At 43.7% G+C, this 20,335-nt stretch overlaps 1 long non-coding RNA gene across 2 annotated transcripts in view; it reads left to right on the plus strand.

Moving 5' to 3' along the window:
* The window catches only part of LOC120402028, an 88,264-nt gene that overhangs the window by 28,275 nt on the left and 39,654 nt on the right, over window positions 1-20,335 (plus strand). Inside the window, exons 2-3 of one of the 2 annotated variants that reach the window (XR_005596918.1) lie at window positions 12,763-13,005; window positions 19,527-19,644. This is a non-coding gene — a long non-coding RNA (uncharacterized LOC120402028). The remainder of the gene's footprint in view (window positions 1-12,762; window positions 13,006-19,526; window positions 19,645-20,335) is intronic. The other variant, XR_005596917.1, reaches the window with a different exon arrangement.

Consider the following 20,335-nt stretch of genomic DNA (forward strand, 5'->3'; position numbering starts at 1 on the left):
AATACTTCTCTATTTAAGCAGACAGAGATTCCTTACAATGACAACACAGAAAATACCTTTGGGAAAGGGTCTTGAATTAATTTTCTGTCACCAGGTTTCACCTGATATTTGTGCTGATACAGCACTTGGAAGAAGCAGCTCTGTTGGATGTGGGCTATTATAATGACACTCTGTTTGGATAAATGTTAGACAGGATAGAGAATTTGGTTATTTTTTTTGTTCGTCTCTTCCTTGCTTAGAAATAATGGGCCAGATCCTCAGCTTGTGTATATCAGCATAGTTCCATTGACAGTTTACATCAGCATATGATCTAGACCAAGATACCTAGTACAGTGAAGGGTAGAATTTTTTAATTGTCAGGCCAGTGCTAATAATGAAAAATTATCAAGGCCAGTGCTAGTAGTGAATGACATGCTAATGAAAACATGCATGAAATATGTCTACACTACGAAATTAGGTCAAATTTATAGAAGTTGGTTTTCAGAAATTGTTTTTATACAGTCGATTGTGTGTGTCCCCACACAAAATGCTCTAAGTGCATTAAGTCGGTGGACTGCGTCCACAGTACCGAGGCTAGCATCAACTTCTGGAGAGTTGCACTGTGGGTAGCTATCCCACAGTTCCTGCAGTCTCCACCGCCCATTGGGATCTGAACCCAGAATTCCAATGCCCGATGGGGCAAAAACAGTGTCATGGGTGATTCTGGGTACATGTCATCAGCCCCCCACCGCCTTTCCTCCCTCCGTGAAAGAAACAGCAGACAATAATTTCACGCCTTTTTTCCTGGGTTACCTGCGCAGACGCCATACCACGGCAAGCATGGAGACTGGTAGCCATTGTTGTCGTACTCCTGGGTGCTCTTTTAGCTGACCTCGGTGAGGTCAGTCAGGGGCACCTGGGCAGACATGGGAGTGACTCAGCCAGGTCATTCCCATCTTCTGCCGAGCACCCAGGAGATGACAATGGCTAGAAGTCCTACTGCACCGTCTTCTGGCGAGCAGCCAGGAGATGATGATGGCTAGCAGTCGAACTGCACTGTCTGCTGCCAGCCTAAAGATGTAAAAGATAGATGGAGTGGATCAAAACAAGAAATAGACCCGATTTGTTTTGTATTGTAATGGCAGCGCAGTGATGAGAGTGATGAGGACATAGACATGGACATAGACTTCTCACAAAGTACAGGCCCCAGCAATGTGCACATCATGGTGTTAATGGGGCAGGTTCATGCTGTGGAATGCCGATTCTGGGCCCGGGAAACAAGCACAGACTGGTGGGACCGTGTAGTGTTGCATGTCTGGGACGATTCCCAGTGGCTGCGAAACTTTCGCATGCGTAAGGGCACTTTCATGGAACTTTGACTTGCTTTCCCTTGCCCTGAAGTGCCAGAATACCAAGATGAAAGCAGCCCTCTCAGTTCACAGGCGAGTGGCGATAGCCCTGTGGAAGTTCGCAATGCCAGACAGCTACTGGTCAGTCGGGAATCAATTTGGAGTGGGCAAAGCTACTGTGGGGGCTGCTGTGATCCAAGTAGCTAACACAAAGAGCTGCTGATATCAAGGGTAGTGACTCTGGGAAATGTGCAGGTCATAGTGCAGTGGTCCCCAATGCGGTGCCCGCGTGCGCCATGGCATCTTAATGCGCCTGCGTCCTGGCCCCCAGGAGAGCACCCGCCGAAATGCCGTCGACAAGTGACATCATCGAGAGGCGTTGCTCTCGAATTTCAGCGGGGATGCCTCTCGATGACGTCGCTTGTCGATGGCAAGCGGCGTCATCGAGAGGTGTCGCTGCCGAAATTCGGCGGCATTTCGTCGGGTGCTCCACCGCTGCAGTGGTCCTTCGGCTGGCGCCTGCCAGCCAAAAAGATTGGGGACCACTGTCATAGTGGATGGCTTTGCTGCAATGGGATTCCCTAACTGTGGTGAGGTGATAGACGGAACCCATATCCCTATCTTGGCACCGGAGCACCAAGCCAGCGAGTACATAAACCGAAAGGGGTACTTTTCGATGGTGCTGCAAGCACTGGTGGATCACAAGGGAAGTTTCACCAACATCAACGTGGGATGGCCAGGAAAGGTACATGATACTCGCATCTTCAGGAAATGTTTCAAAAGCTGCAGGATGGGACTTTCTTCCCAGACCAGAAAATAACCATTGGGGATGTTGAAATGCCTATAGTTATCCTTGGGGACCCAGCCTACCCCTTAATGCCATGGCTCATGAAGCCATACACAGGCAGCCTGGACAGTAGTCAAGAGCTGTTCAACTATAGGCTGAGCAAGTGCAGAATGGTGGTAGAATGTGCATTTGGATGTTTAAAAGTGTGCTGGTGCAGTTTACTGACTCGGATAGACCTCGGCGAAACCAATATTCCCATTGTTATTTCTGCTTGCTGTGCGCTCCACAAGATCTGTGAGAGTAAGGGGGAGACGTTTATGGCAGGGTGGGAGGTTGAGGCAAATCGCCTGGCTGCTGATTATGTGCAGCCAGACACCAGGGCAGTTAGCAGAGTACAGGAGGGCATGGTGTGCATCAGAGAAGTTTTGAAAACCAGTTTCATGACTGGCCAGGCTACAGTGTGAAAGTTCTGTTTGTTTCTCCTTGATGAACCCCTCCCCTCCTTGGTTCACTCTACTTCCCTGTAAGCTAGCCACCCTCCCCTTCCCCCCTTCAATCACCGCTTGCAGAGGCAACAAAAAAAGTCATTGTTGCTTCACATTCATGCATTCTTTATTAATTCATTACACAAATAGGGGGATAACTGCCAAGGTAGCCCGGGAGGGGTGGGGAAGGACAAGGCCACACTGCACTTTAAAACTTACTTATTGAAGGCCAGCTTTCTGTTGCTTGGGCAATCCTCTGCGTTGGAGTGGCTGGGTGGCCAGAGGCCCTCCCACCGCGTTCTTGGGCGTCTGGGTGAGGAGGTTATGGAACTTGGGGAGGAGGGCTGTTGGTTACACAGGGGCTGTAGCGGTGGTCTGTGCTCCTGCTGCCTTTCCTGCAGTTCAACCATACACTGGAGCATATGAGTTTGATCTTCCAGCAGCCTGAGCATTGACTTTTGCCTTCTGTCAGCAATCTGACGCCACCTATCATCTTCAGCCCGCCACTTACTCTCCTCAGCCCGCCACCTCTCCTCGTGTTCATATTGTGCTTTTCTGGACTCTGACATTGTCTGCCTCCACACGTTCTGCTGTGCTCTGTCAGTGTGGGAGGACAGCAGGATCTCAGAGAATATTTCATCCCGAGTGTGTGTTTTTTCACCTTCTAATCTTCGCTAGCCTCTGCAAAGGAGAAACATTTGCAGCTGGTGGAGGAAAAGGGAGAGTGGTAGTTAAAAAGACACATTTTAGAGAACATTTTAGAGAACAATGGGTACACTCTTTCATGTTAAACCTTGCTGTTCACATTACACAGCACATGTGCTTTCATTACAAGGTCACATTTTGCCTCTTGTATTGAGGGCCTGCCGGTTTGGTGTGAGAGATCACTCACGCTTCATCCCTTCCCCCACTGCATGACTAACAGCGGGGAACATTTCTCTTCAGCCACAGCCAAACAGCCGAGCAGGAATGGGCACCTCTGAATGTCCCCTTAATAAAAGCACCCTATTTCAACCAGGTGACCATGAATGATATCACTCTCCTGAGGAGAAAGAGAACGAATGGATGTTGTTTGAATGCCAGCAAACATCGGGACCGTACTCTGCCATGCTTTGTTATGCAATGATTCCTGACTACGTGCTACTGGCCTGGCGTGGTAAAGTGTCCTACTATGGTGGACAGAATAAGGCCACCCTCCCCAGAAACCTTTTGCAAAGGCTTTGGGAGTACATCCAGGAGAGCTTTATGGAGATGTCCCTGGAGGATTTCCGCTCCATCCCCATACACGTTAAGACTTTTTTCCAGTAGCTGTATTGGCTGCGAATGCTAGGGCAAATTAATCATTAAACACACTTGCTTTTAAACCATGTGTAATATTTACAAAGGTACACTCACCAGAGGTCCCTTTTCCACCTTCAGGGTCCGGGAGCCCGCCTTGGGTGGGTCCGGGGGTTATTGGCTCCAGGTCCAGTGTGAAAAACATATCTTTGCTGTTGGGGGAAGCGGAGAAACCGGTTTCCCCGCTTCCTTGCTGTGAGCTATCTTCAATCTCTTCATCATCATCTTCCTCGTCCCCAAAACCCGCTTCCCTGTTGCGTGATTCTCCATTGACGGAGTCAAAGCACAGGGTTGGGGTAGTGGTGGCTGCACCCCCTAGCATGGCATGCAGCTCATCATAGAAGCGGCATGTTCAGGGCTCTGATCTGGAGCGGCCGTTTGCCTCTCTGGTTTTTTGGTAGGCTTGCCTTAGCTCCTTAATTTTCACGTGGCACTGCTTTGCGTCCCTATTATGGCCTCTGTCCTTCATGCCCTTTGAGTATCAGAGGGGTAGCCGTGTTAGTCTGGTTCTGTAGAAGCAGCAAAGAATCCTGTGGCACCTTATAGACTAACAGACGTTTTGCAGCATGAGCTTCCGTGGGTGAATACCCACTTCTTCGGATGCAAGCAGCCTTGCATCTGAAGAAGTGAGTATTCACCCACGAAAGCTCATGCTTGCATCCGAAGAAGTGGGTATTCACCCACGAAAGCTCATGCTGCAAAACGTCTGTTAGTCTATAAGGTGCCACAGGATTCTTTGCTGCTCATGCCCTTTGAGACTTTTTCTAATGTTTTGGCATTTCGTTTACTGGAATGGAGCTCAGCTAGCACGGATTCGTCTCCCCATATGGCAAGCAGATCCCGTACCTCCCATTAGGTCCATGCTGGAGCTCTTTTGCGATCCTGGGACTCCATCATGGTCACCTTTGCTGATGAGATCTGCACTCACCTGCACCTTGCCATGCTGGCCAAACAGGAAATGAGATTCAAAAGTTTGCGGGCCTTTTCCTAGCTACCTGGCCAGCGCATCTGAGTTGAGAGTGCTGTCCAGAGCGGTCACAATGGAGCACTCTGGGATAGCTCCCAGAGGCCAATACCGTTGAATTGCGTCCACACTACCCCAAATTCAACCCGGCAAGGCCGATTTCAGCGCTAATCCCCTCGTCAGAGATGGAGTAAAGAAATCGATTTAAAGAGCCCTTTAAGTCGAAAAAAAGGGCCTCGTTGTGTGGATGGGTCCAGACTTAAATTGAGGTAGTGCTGCTAAATTTGACCTAAAATTGTAGTGTACACCAGGCCTTAGTTTGCTCAAGAAAGAAATGGGTTGATAAATCTTTGGCTCCGTTAAGGGAAAAGTGAGACTATAACGTAAATATAGTCTCTTACAATTTCTCTGGGAGCGCACGGGTAATTAGACACACAATGATTTTTTGATCTAAGTCAATTTGACTTTAATGGGATGTGTGTGGCTAAATAGCCATGCAACTCTTTGAAAATGTAGTAACTGGGTTGAAACAGGTCATAGTGACCCTGGTGAATGCCACAATGCACCTCAAAAACAATATTGTAGGTGGAATTGCTGGCCCAGGAAACCCACTTATTGACCTGAAATTAAAAAGCCAGAAAGCGACAGTGAAGTTATTTTTCACTCTATCAAGTATTGCAAAAGTAGACTTCATTTCTTTAGGATAAAAAGTATAGAATTAGATTTTGTGATACACCTTTTGGGAGCCTCAAGGCAACTTTGGACCCTCCCAATTCTGGTCTGCCATGGGGGCTGCTTCAGCCCCCATCAGGATGTATGTAGCACTGCACACCTCCTACCGCCCTCCTGGCTCTGCACCCAGCATGCTGCCCATGGCAGGCCTAATGAATGGGCCTGTGCTTGGGGAGTTCTCCCCTGGCTGGCTGCATGCAGTTGCGGTGTGTGATATGGACTCTTAAGGATCTAGATAAAAAATAATAAATAATGGGCCAACTCCTGCAATCCTTCCTTAGTTATTCAGGCAAAAGTCTCATTGACTTTGCCTGAGGTAGGACTGAGTAAGGGTAGAGTAAGAACTTCAGGATCAGTGAACAGGATCAGTAATGATGAATTACTGCTGTGTATGGAGGCCAAGTAGATGTGAAACTGAAGTAAAAAACTGTAGGGATGTTAGCCCTAGTGACTGACCAAAGTCTAGTTTCAGTTATTCCATTCTGCTGGCCTACAATTCCCTTTATTTCAATTGGCCAAAGGATTCTGCACTTTCTATCATAAAATGGTTGTGTAGTGTTGCTACACGTTGTTAAACAGCTGCTGTGTTTTTCTCTAGAAGTGGTTGAATTTTCTCTAGAGGTAATATACAATAATACTTAGTTCTGATATAGTGTTTTTTATCCATAGATCTTAATGTGGTTTACAAAGGAAGGTAAGTATAATTAACCTCATTTTACAAGTGGGGAAACTGGAACAGAGAGATGAATTGACTTGCCTCAGGGGTACACAACAGTGGTAGAGCTGGGATTGTGAACAGAACCCAGGGACTCCTGACTAGGGTTCAGGATGGTAGGTGTGAGGTTCTGAACAAACTACTTTGTAATCACTTTGTAAATCTCTTTGGAATTCTTCTGGATGAAAGTCACTAAGTTTGTTATAATTTGTGTTCATTTATTTAGGACAATTTCCATGAGTCTTAGCTGGAAAACTAAGTTGCAGTCCTGTGAGCCTTGTACGGAGGGTTTGTTTAAATGAAATTGGTTCAATCCTGGGGAACAATGGGAGTTATACTAGCCCCTGATAGCATGGGCCTAGAAGAGATGATGGATGCACGGTAGGAGCAGGAAGGGATGGCAAAAGTACCCTAGATACTGTGGTCTCCCCTGGAGAAACAGTTATGGACGTGGGCAAGTCCATACCCTATTAAGCCTCAAGCAATATTACAAGGCTTCTCACAAATATTCTGTTTTTTGGAGAGGGGTTGAATGGACTTGAACTTTGCAGAGATTTGTGTTCAAAATTGGCTTCAGATTCAGTATATATTCAATTGTGATTGTAGTAAGAGGAGGCCCTGAGATATAAACCTTGGTATCAGAGGCCTGGTTTGAGGCCTAAGGCCTGAACTAAGGTAATGGTCAAGACTTTGCTAACATAAAGCAAAGTTAAGCTGTGAGCCAGAGGCAGGCCCTGCTCACAGAAGCTGGCAAGGAAAGGGCTGATGCTGCAAAAAGAGACGTACCTAAAAGGTACTGGACACCAGATATCAGAACATTTGCATACTTGTACACTCCACACAGATAATAAGGAACAGACTGACCCATCCCAATGACAGGGCCAAAAGGGTAATATAATGGATAGAGTTGTTTTGTTCGAACCAACATGTACAAGGTGAAAGGCGGCACCTTACTACGTAAAGGGGTTGTACCTTGCTACATAGAAGGGTTGCACCTCCATACGTCAGGAGAGATGTGTAACTTGTTTGTACCTGTGTATAAGAATGCATCCCTGGGGCAGTGTCTTTGTCCAGCCTAGGGGGCAGAGGATAGTCCCGCCACTGACTGAGCTGAGTCCATTGCCAGGGAGCACATATGTACTGGCTAGCTGCACCTTGGACTTCGTTTGCCAGGGAGCTGGAGACTGTTTCTGTCTTCAATAATAAATCTAGCCGACGTGCCTTCTTACCTTACTAGAGTCTGTGGTCATTGGGGGTTCTCTCGGGGTCTGCTGTGTCAGCTATCTGCGCAGAGCTGGGGCAGCACACAGAGGGAACACACGCACGCAGCCGATTGATATCAACATTGAACAGAGCAGAGCACCACACCGGTAGCATCTGACAACAGTGATTATAAACTAGGTTCAATATCATGAAAATTTCAAAGGTGTAAAACAGCTTTTAAGTGTCCTCATATTTGGACCCGAAGCAGTCCACAGCTTTCACTCTTAATCATCAACAGTACAAATGCTACAAGCTTTGATGGAGATGCTGGAGTAGCTCCTTCAGATGTTTCATTACACCTTGTATAGGTGAAGAGGGAGCTACATTTATTTGACCCAATAACTCCATTGTAGACAACCAGCTGTGTAACTAAGAACAGAATTTACATAGATATACCAGAAAAACAAGGAGGAGTCTGGTGTCACCTTAAAGATTAACAGATTTATTTGGGCATCAGCTTTTGTGGGTAAAAAACCCACTTCTTCAGATACATGGAGTGAACATTACAGATGCAGGCATAAATATACTGACACATGAAGAGAAGGGGGTTACTTTACAAGTGTTGACAAAGTCAATTCAGTCAGGGTGGATGTGGTCCACTCCCAATAATTGATCAGGAGGTGTCAATACCAAGAGAGGGAAAATTGCTTTTGTAGTGAGCCAGCCACTCCCAGGCCCTATTCAAGCCCAAATTAATGGTGTTAAATTTGCAAATGAATTGTAGCTCTACAGTTTCTCTTTGAAATCTGTTTTTGAAGTTTTTTGTTGAAGGATGGCTACTTTTAAATCTTGCATCCGATGAAGTGGGTATTCACCCATGAAAGCTCATGCTCCAATATGTTTGTTAGTCTATAAGGTGCCACAGAACTCTTGGCCACTTTTACAGATCCAGACTAACACGGCTACCCCTCTGATACTTGTAAATCTGTTATTGAATGTCCAGGGAGATTGAAGTGTTCTCCTACTGGCTTTTGTAGGTTACCATTCCTGATGTCTGATTTGTGTCCATTTATTCTTTTATGTAGAGACTGTCCGGTTTGGCCAATGCACATGGCAGATGGGTATTTCTGGCACATGATGGCATATATCACATTAGTAGATGTGCAGGTGAATGAACCCCTGATGGTGTGGCTGATGTGGTTAGGTCCTCTGATGTTGTTTTTGTGGATACAGACTAAGATGGCTACCCCTCTGATACTTGGCACCATGCAAGGCACTGAATTTAGCCATATGAACTGGAAATCCATCAACTTCATGAAAAAACTCGCACAGATACAGACAGACATCATCTTCCTCTCCAAGTGCAAACAGATGGACATCATACTAAATGGACTGAAGGTAAAAAATCCATTGCAATCGACATACTACACTGACTATGGTGAGAGATTGTGCCACACACTCTCAAAGAAACTGAGGAACCACCTGATCTGCATCCTGTACAGCAAACAGGAGAAGATAAAAAATGAGCTCTCAAAACTGGAGACTCTTATACAAAACCAGCCTTCCACACAAACTTCCAAATGGCTGGACTTTACGAAAACCTGACAAATCATTTACAATGCACACTTTACTTCTCTACAGAGGAAAAAGGACAGTAAACTATCTAAACTTCTACATGCCACAGGGGCTACAACAGTGGTACCCTTAACTCACCCAACAATATTATTAATCTATCCAACCACACACTTATCCTGGCAGAAGAGTCAGTCCTATCTTGGGGACTCTCTTTCTGCCTCACCATCCCCACGAATATGATATAGTTCTGCAGTGATCTGGAAGCCTACTTTCGCCGTCTCCAACTTGAGGAATATTTTCAACACACCACTGAACAGTGCACTGACCCATAGGAACCCTCCTACCAACACTACAAGAAGAAGAATTCTGTGTGGACGCCTCCTGACGGTCAAAGTGACAGACTGGACTTCTACAGAGAGTGCTTCCACAGACGTGCACAGGCTGAAATTATGAACAAACAGCATCACTTGCCCCATAACCTCAGCTGCACAGAACACAACGCCATCCACAGCCTCAGAAACAACTCTGACATTATAATCAAAGGGGCTGACAAAGGAGGTGCTGTGTTGTCATGAACAGGTCAGATTATGAACAGGAGGCTGCCAAACAACTCTCCAACACCACATTCTACAGGCCACTATCCTCCAATCCCACTGAGGAGTATCAAACAAACTACACCATCTGCTCAAGAAACTCCCTTCTACAGCACAGGAACAAATATACACAGACACATCCTTAGAGCCCCGGTCAGGGGTATTCTATCTGCTACCCAAGATCGATAAACCTGGAAATCCTGGACGCCCCATCATCTCAGGCACTGGCACTCTTACAGCAGGATTATCTGGCTATTTGGACTCTCTCCTCAGACCCTACACAACCACCACTCCTAGCTATCTTCAAGACATCACCGACTTCCTGAGGACACTACAATACATTGGTGATCTTCCTGAAAACACCATCCTGGCCACCATGGATGTAGAAGCTCTTTACACCAGTATTCCACATGAGGATGGACTACAAGCTGTCAGGAACAATATCCCTGATGAGGCCACAGCACACCTGGTGGCTGAGCTTTGTGACTTTGTCCTAACCCACAAATATTTCAGATTTGGGGACAACTTATACCTTCAAGTCAGTAGCACTGCTATGGGTACCCGCATGGCCCCACAGTATGCCAACATTTTTATGGTTGACTTAGAACAACGCTTCCTCAGTTCTAATCCCCTAGCACCCCTCCTCTACTTGCGCTACATTGAGGACATCTTCATCATATGGACCCACAGGAAGGAGGCCCTTGAAGAATTCCACCTGGATTTCAACAATTTCCACCCCACCATCAACCTCAGTCTGGATCAGTCCGCACAAGAGATCCACTTCCTGGACACTACAGTGCAGATAAGTGATGGTCACATAAACACCACCCTATACTGGAAACCTATTGACCGCTATACTTACCTACATGCCTCCAACTTCCATCCAGGACACATCACATGATCCATTGTCTACAGCCAAGCCCTAAGTTACAACCGAATTTGCTCCAGGCTCTCAGACAGAGACAAACACCTACAAGATCTTTATAATGCATTCTTAAAACTACAATACCCACCTAGGGAAGTGAGGAAACAGATTGACAGAGTGAGATGGGTATCCAGAAGTCACCTACTAGAGGACAGGCCCAACAAGGAAAATAACAAAACACCTCTGGCCATCACGTACAGCCCCCAGATAAAACCTCTCCAGCACATCATCAATGATCTACAACCTGTCCTGGAAAACGATCCCTCACTCTCTCAGACCTTGGGAGGCAGGCCAGTCCTCGCCCCCCTCAACCTGAAGCAAATACTCACCAGCAACTACACACCATGCCACAGAAACACTAACCCAGGAACCAATTCCTGTAACAAACCCCGTTGCCTACTTTGTCCCCATATGTACTTTAGTGACACCATCAGAGAACCTAACCACATCAGCCACACCATCAGGGGATCATTAAGAACATAAGAATGGCTATACTGGGTCAGACCAAAGGTCTGTCCAGCCCAGTATCCTGTCTACCGACAGTGGCCAATGCCAGGTGCCCCAGAGAGAGTGAACCTAACAGGTAATGATCAGGTGATCTCTCTCCTGCCATCCATCACCACCCTCTGACAAACAGAGGCTAGGGACACAATTCCTTACCCATCCTGGCTAATAGCCATTAATGGACTTAACCTCCATGAATTTATCCAATTCTCTTTTATACCCTGTTATAGTCCTAGCCCTCACAACCTCCTCAGGCAAGGAGTTCCACAAGTTGACTGTGCACTATGTGAAGAACTTCCTTTTATTTGCTTTAAATCTGCTTCCCATTCACCTGCACATCAACTAATGTGATATATGTCATCATGTGCCAGAAATTCCCATCTGCCATGTGCATTGGCCAAACCGGACAGTTTCTACATAAAAGAATAAATGGACACAAATCAGACATCAAGAATGGTAACCTACAAAAGCCAGTAGGAGAACACTTCAATCTCCCTGGCCATTCAATAACAGATTTACAAGTAGCCATCCTTCAACAAAAAAACTTCAAAAACAGACTTCAAAGAGAAACTGCAGAGCTACAATTCATTTGCAAATTTAACGCCATCAATTTGGGCTTGAATAGGGACTGGGAGTGGCCGACTCACTACAAAAGCAATTTTCCCTCTCTTGGTATTGACACCTCCTGATCAATTATTGGGAGTGGACCACATCCACCCTGACTGAATTGACTTTGTCAACACTGGTTCTCCACTTGTAAGGTGGACTAACAGGGCTACCCCTCTGATACATAGATATACCAGAGCAGCATTGGTCCATTATCTATTAATCAGAGGATGCTCTATCTCCCAACATGTCTTTTGTCTTTCCAGCCACAAGTAATTGTAGACAATCTCCTCTTTATGTGCATCTTAACTGGCAAAGTTCTCCATATGGTTTTCAGAAATCTGGAGATTAAACCCTAATCTGCTGGGGAATAGAATGTTTGCTAAGCAAACAAAATTGTTTTTTTTTAAGGAAAATATACCTACTGCTCTCTCTCCTGGTATTATATGGAAAACATTTAAAGTTGTCAAAAGGGGGCATCCTTGCTTTTTCAGACAAATGAAAAATAGGCCATAAAATAAATTGTAACATTTAGAGTTACATTCACTTTGATAACCATTAGAAATTGCCTGAGTGGACAGAGTCTTTAGCCAATGCAAATAGAACAGATGGAATATCAAATATCAAAATTGGTTCACAGACTAATCTAATTTTTCCTTTTGTGGACTTTATCTATCTGACCTGATGTAAGGTTTATCCAGAGTGCATCAATTAATGAAGCAGCAAAGAGTCCTGTGGCATGTTATAGACTAACAGACGTATTGGAGCATGAGCTTTCGTGGCTGAATATCGTGGATGCATCTGACGAAGTGGGTATTCAGCCACGAAAGCTCATGCTCCAATACGTCTGTTAGTCTATAAGGTGCCACAGGACTCTTTGCTGCTTTTACAGATCCAGACTAACACGGCTACCCCTCTGATACTCAATTGATGAAAAAGTTTATTGGTTTGGTTACAAATTTGCATTCATCCATACCAGTTTGATGGCTTCATTGTAATGTGTGCAGGTTTGCCTGGTGATCCCAGCCTTTTGGTGCTTAGAGAGAAGAGGCGGGAGAAAGACCGAGGAAGAACATTTTGGGGACCACTATCAGCTGTATGAATTGTCATCACCTCCTGTTGCCACTGTATGGTAGCTGTACATAAGAAGTCTGAGTCTGTTCTAAGAACACATTTATACTGGTGTAATCTCAATGACTTCACTGCAGCCACGCCTTATTTACAGGAGTCAGAACACAAGTAGGATCAAGGTATTCGTACTAGTTTTTGTTCTAGCTAGAGAAGAAAATACTGACTAGATATTGCCCATATGAGTAGATCAGGTAATCATATACATGTAAAATGATTCATATGTATAGCCATTAGTATTGTGGGTGGAGTATGAGTATATGAGCTGTATTTCTCCTTTAAAATCTTATCTGAGATCATATAGTTCTGTCTTACATGTATATCTTCATTTTTCTCTCCCTCACCTAGGGGTTCACCTCATTCAGCTAAAATGTGTTAAAACTATGACTTTCCCTGTCTACATTCAGATTTTAAGATGTTACCATTGTGTTTAAAAAAAATCCACTTTTATTCCAACTCAGATTCTGTTATTTTACACATTTGATTAAGTGCAGTGGAACATGAGGGTTGGTAAGAAAAGCAACAGAAGTTGTAAAGTGTAACTTTTCATTGGGTTACTCTCTACTCACTTTGCACAGCTGTAAATAGTCACCCAAGTTGCAAGGCTGTAGAGAATCAGGCCCAGGGGATTAAAACTTGAAAAGGGAGTTGAGTCAAAATGAGAAGGAAAAACAAAACAAAGGATTATAAAAAATGAAAACCTGAAAAATATAACAGGGAAAGCCATTAAGTATAATCTATCCAGACCAGTAGCTAGAATAGAATTGAAATAAAATGCAGATAAATGAAAAGGAATTACAATTAAGATAACCAATTTTTTTTTAAATGAGTAGATGAAAAAATATACTGTGGCATATGTATGTATGTTTACTGTAGAAAATGAAGAGGTGACAGAGATAGGGCTCTTCCATGGCTCAGTGCATGAGCATACACATGCTAGGATGCTGCCCTAAAGACCTCCTTTTTTCCACCTAATGTGATCATTTTCAGGATTATTGACTGCTGCATTAAAAAAAAAAATTCTCCTCCATTTCACGGCTATTTTGTACTTTCTTTCACCAGATGGTGCTCCTTCAGGTTGACTGCAGCAGGATATAAATACAAAGATTGCCAGTTTGTTTTGGGTCAGATGATGCCCAGGTGTGTGGTTCAAGTGCAGATTTACTTCAGTACGAATCAGTGGGTGTCTCAAGACAAACGATAATTCATTGCACTGAGGTTTTTAAAAAAATGAATCTATCTTCAGTAGCAATTGAACAAAATAACACCCAAAAAAATTTCATATTGAGAATACATTTGCTGGCATATACTGTTAAGATATTTAAGCTGTTTTTTGTTTGTTTGTTTATTTTGCATTGTGAAATGGACATATTTTGAGGCAGATACATATGGTTGCTGCACAGAACTGGACCAGATTAAATGCTTCAGTTGATTCAATCAGAGAGCACCTTTTTTGCACAGCTACTTTTGTGAGTCTCCGGTCCTTTTTGCTAGCACCCTAACCTAGACATCACTTCCACAGTTTGCACATTTGGCTGGTTTAGGGCTCAGTTCTGCTAGGTGCTGAGCCCTGAGCCAATAAAGCACTTACGTGTGTACTTACCTTTAAGCAAATAAGTAGACTTCAGTGGAACAACTTGTGTGCTTAAAGGTAAGCATGTATTTAAATGCTAGGTCTAAATGACTACACAAGGAGCAAGGCAGTGGGGAATGAGGCCTCAGGTGTAAATTTGGCAGAAAGAACTTTAGTCTGTTCTTGAAATTAACCTAGGTTTCTCCACTTATGGCAAACTGCAGTTTCACAAGTCTACGTTCATTCTCTCTAAACCGTCACTTCCCTCTGTCTGTGTTATACTCTTGTATGCAGTGTAGCTGAAGCCATGTCGGTCCCAGGATATTAGAGAGACACACACTTTCCTGTGGCACCATGAACTGTTGGTGATTTTCGCTGCTGTTTTATCGCTTTTCTTATCACTGAAGTTCATGGTGTGATTCTGTTCTATAAGTGATAGTGAGTTTGAAACAGTACAGCTGTCTCTCTGTAATTGTTTTATTGAGCTGTAGCTGGCATTACTGAGATGCCTCGGATTGCTTGTATTTACCATTGGCTATGGAGTTCCTGGATATACTGCCAACTCATCACTGTGTCACAGCACAAACAACCATGGCTTTCCACTTACTTCCAGTTTAGATTTTGTGATGATTGGTCTTATCCACAGCTCATTGATGTCAAAGAAAATACTCTCATTGATGTCCCTGGGCTTTGGATCAGGTCCTAAATGAAAATCCCTTTGTCTACATAGTTAAGTATCTAACAACCTCATCAGCATGCACAAACCTAGGTGTTCTGGGTTCACAAATACTTAGATGCCCCAAAACGATAAGAGATCCGCTTCCTGGACACTAGTGCAAATAAGCAATGGTCACATAATCACCACCATATACTGGAAACCTCTTGACCACTATACTTACCTACATGCCTCCAACTTTCATCCAGACCACATCACATGATCCATTGTCTACAGCCAAGCCCGAAGATACAACTGCATTTGCTCCAATCCCTCAGACAGAGACGAACACCTACAGGAGCTCTATCAAGCATTCTTAAAACAACAGCACCCACCTGGGGAAGTGAAGAAACAGACTGACAGAGCCAGAAGGGTACCCAGAAGTCACCTACTACAGGACAGGCCTAACAAAGAAAGTAACAGAACACCACTAGCCATCACCTACAGCCCCCAACTAAAACCTCCCCAGTGCATCATCAAGGATCTACAACCTATCCTGAAGGACAATCCCTCACTCTCACAGACCTTGGAAGACAGGCCAGTCCTCGCTTACAGACAGCCCCCCAACCTGAAGCAAATACTTACCAGCAACTACACACTATACAGCAGAAACACTAACCCAGGAGCCAATCCCTGCAACAAGCTCTGTTGCCAACTCTGTTCACATATCTATTCAAGGGACACCATCATAGGACCTAACCACATGAGCCAAACCATCAGGGGCTCATTCACCTGCACATCTACCAATGTGATATATGCCATCATGTGTCACCAATGCCCCTCTGCCATGTACATTGGCCAAACTGGACAGTCTCTAAGCAAAAGAATAAATGGACACATCAGATATGAAGAACTGTAACATTCAAAAACCAGTAGGAGAGCACATCAATCTCCCTGGACACTCAATAACAGACTTAAAAGTGGCCATTCGTCAACAATAAATAAACTTCAAAAACAGACTTCAATGAGAAACTACAGAACTAGAATTAATTTGCAAACTTGACACCATCAAATTAGGCATAAATAAAGACTGGGAGTGGCTGGGTCACTACAAAAAGTAATGTTCCTTCTGTTCATACTCACACCTTCTTGTCAACTGTCGGGAATGGCATTCAGTCTGATCCAATCCTGGGCAGCAACCATACATATCTGTCTCAAAATATGTCCATTTCACATCCATCTTGATTGATGTGGCCTCATTAGCACTGACCCCACACTTGGTAAGGCAAATCCCATCTTTTCATGTGCTGTATATTTATACCTGCCTACTGTATTTTTCACTCCATGCAGCTGATAAGTGGGTTATAGCCCACGAAAGTTTATGCCCAAATAAATTTTTTAGTCTCTAAGGTGCCACAAGGACTCCTCATTGGTTTTGCTGATACAGACTAACACGGTTACCCCTCTGAAACCAAAAACTATATGTAAGTTTAGAAGCGCAGGCCTGAGGTCATTTGAAAACTTGTCACTTAAGGACTTAAATTATCAACTCCAGCCACAGGATGATTTGGAGCTAAGGATTGTATAAAGTTAACTGCTTCTGAGAGGGGAAATTTCAGAAGTATTTTAAGGCCTGATACGGAGAGATGTCAAGTGCCTCCTGCAAACTGCTGAGCACTCTCAACCCGCACCTATTTGGGGGCATAAGTATTTGTTTGCTTAGGAAGCTTGGATTTGCGTATGCAGATTAGGGTGACCAGATGTCCTGATTTTATAGGGACAGTTCTGATATTTTGGGCTTTTTCTGATACAGGTGCCTATTACCATGCCCCCACTGCCGTCTCAATTTTTCACACTTGCTATCTGGTCACTCTACTGCAGACCAGATAGTTAGGCATCTAGCTACCAATTACTGTGCACATTTGCAGTGGTCTCCCTGACAATTTTCATGAACATAAGGAAAATGCTTGCCATAGACTCTCAGAATTAATTATTTATCATCGCCAAATCTAAACAGGAAATACGTGAAAACCATGGTTGTCTGTGCAGCAGCACTGAATCAAATAAGCAGTACATCCAGGAAGTCTACAGTCAATGGTAAATTCACGCAATCCAAGCCGTCTTGGTAATGCCAGCTACGGCGCCACAAAATATTGTAGCTGCAGAGAGCTTGTTTCAAGCTCACTATAGAGCAGAATTATGAGCTTCCATGATACAAAAATTGATACAAGAGTAACTGAAACCTCCACTGGTTTCCTACACTACTGAAAAGTCTGTTACAACAAGGGAGTAGCCCATACAGATAGAAGCGACCCTTTAAGAAGAATTAACCCAGATTGTGAAACTGCAGTGACATAAGGAGCCATAAATGATCCGATGCTGTACTATTGTACCAAAATGAGGTGCTGCGTGCCTCCTGTGAAGGGCTGAGCATCCCCAACTCGCATTTACCTTGATGGAAGTGGAGGGAGCTCAGTGCCTCAGAGCACTGGCCTCTTTACTTACACTTTGTAGCCAGTCTTCAGGGCAAGGATTCTCTCTCTTCTATGTTTGTACAGTACACAGCACAATGGAGCCTTAATCCTGACTGAGACCCTTGGGTGCTATTGTAACCCACACACCTCGTGGGTGTCGTGTTCTGTCCTATCTAGTGGCACCAAGACCACTTAGAGAGAGAGGTAAAAATGAGTCTGCTCTACAGCCTTAGCTATAACAGCCAGTTGGTTTTTAGCTCAGGCTATAAAGGCTCATGCGCTAAACTCCAGAGGTCCCAGGTTCGATCCCGCCTGCCGCTGACGGTGTTATACTATCACCATACTAATAATGACTATAATACGTATGTGCCATGTGCTTGTAGAGAACAGCAGAACTGTGAAGAACACTCAGCATATAACTCTTCATTAACAATTTCCTGCTTTAATTTCAGCCAGCCATGAACTTTGCCATGCTAATTTTGGCTCTTCAACAATACTTACAAGGTCTGAAAAAATGATTCAATGGGCCTGGTTTTCATGTATATTAACAGATGTGCAAGCAGTGAAAAGGGTGACTGCTAGAGTGATGTAAAGATGCCTTAGAGTTAGAGAATCTGGCCCAGGAGTTTTGCTATTCTATTCCAAGAGAGTGTAGAACTTTATTGCCAGGCTACACTTCAATTTAGCAGTAAATATCCCTGAGGTCGATTGGTCTCTATTTAAAACACATGATGTTGTGGGCAACAAAATCTCGGACTATCAAGAACATTCAGAGAAAGACAGAAGCAAGCAGAGTATATCAATATTGAAGTTTATGGAGTTACCCTAGAAGTGAATGTGAATGTAGCTTACTATTTTGTCCATAATGAAACTGAGGATAGTTAGTATTTCAAGTCAGAGATGGGTCTGAATCGAAAACTCTAATTTGACACCTATGAACTTTTGGGACATTCAGAGATGAGTCAAAATTTCCTATCTAGCCCCAGATCAAAATCCTGAATTGAAACATTGCAAAATGATGAGAAAATTTGGATGTAGATCTGAACTTCTTGGCTTAGGCTCATCTCTGTTTTCAAGTAACATTATGTGGAATATTTTTAATCTGGAGTAACTAATGTGTAAAAAAATAAAAATTAGAAAATAGCAAATGAAGCAGTGAAGCCTTTTTTATGGAGAGAGCAGGTGGGTGGTAAGGAAGGTAGAAGCAGAGTGGAATGATAAATAATGTGCTACTCTCCTGTAGGAGACTGTCCTTTTATTCCTGAGTCTTACAGCATCAAAAAGATGTCTTACTGATTTGACTTTCTGTGCTGAAGAACACGCAACAGTTACTTAGTAAGTGCTTTTATAGGGATTCTCACCCACACCTTTATAATAAACTGAGCTCCAAGATAAGATATCTTTTGTGCTTTTACAGAGCTTAGATGATAACTGTGAAAAATTATCTGGTGAAGGTTAGCAAACTGTACCCTTGGCCATTTTCTCATGACCCTAGCATGATAAAGTTTATTATCTTGGATCATGGTGCATTGTCAAATAACAGGTTTGCTTGTCTGGCCAACAAGAAGTAATTGAGGATGACCTGAACAAAATAGGTCAGCCTTGAAAGAATACATGTTTCTCTTATTTTTCTTTATTCCTGGGTCCTTCTGTATGTGTGATTCTGTTTAAAAGCAATGGGAAACACATCGTAATACAAGGACAGTCCTGTTGTAATTCCACTGAAATACACAAAATCACAGTTTTAGTCTGTACAGTCCAGTGCAATTTTTACAGTTTTTTAAATCTACATTTTAATTCCTGGATCTTCATGAATTTAAACAAGCAATTTCACAGCCTCCTGTAAATTGGAATTAGGAAATCCGCAACAGCTGCAACTGTTTAATACTGGAAATTATGCTGACCTTAGGTTAGGTGTCCTCAAGCCATGCATTTTTTTAGGTACAAGGCCAAAGTACGGAGCAGGAAAATTACCACTCTCTCCAGGAGCCATCAGCTCCTGCCCACTTCCCTGCAACAGTGATTCCACCAGCCACTCCCAGATCATGTTCTGAGATATGTAAGTAATTGCTAAACCAGTAGACTCCTCTCTGGTTTAAACTAACCACATTCTTTCTTTTAGGATCTCAGGCAGCAATATCTGTGCAGACATATCCCTACAGCTGAGTCCCCTGATGTTGATCAATACCCACTGACTCCTTGATTAACTCAGTAATTCTCCAGTACTTAAATAATGTAATCCTCAGGAAGAGTTTTATCTTACCACTTTAAAGTTCTATTTCTCTATCAAAATAGTCCCAACGAAAACATTGTAGCAAGACAAAAACTGTAAGACAAGATATATTGCACCCATTACTTTTCAGAACAATGTTTTACTAGAAAGAGGAAGCAGAATAAAAAAGCTATTTTGGCTACATACAAAGACTTACTAAGGCTCCTGTAGAGAAAAGGGGACTAATAATGGTGCCAGAAAGCATAAAAGATAAGTGTGTTATCTGGAAAAAGCTGTGAGTATGTTACTGACTGGCTAGTGGCTAGTGCAGTCTTTAAAATACTAAGTGGTAAATTAAGACAAGGCCCTTGGATTCTGGGTCCTGCAGACAAAGGGGCTTGGCTCACTGGTGAATTGAAGGCAGACCAGCAGGTGGTGATATAGCACATGGCTGACTGCAACTATACTCTGTTCATTTTAGGCTGTCCTCAGGAATTGGGTGACAGGTTTGGTCTGGATCATTTGAAGGGAAAATCAG

This window comes from Mauremys reevesii, linkage group 3, assembly GCF_016161935.1.
Source record: "Mauremys reevesii isolate NIE-2019 linkage group 3, ASM1616193v1, whole genome shotgun sequence".
NCBI lineage: Eukaryota > Metazoa > Chordata > Testudines > Geoemydidae > Mauremys > Mauremys reevesii.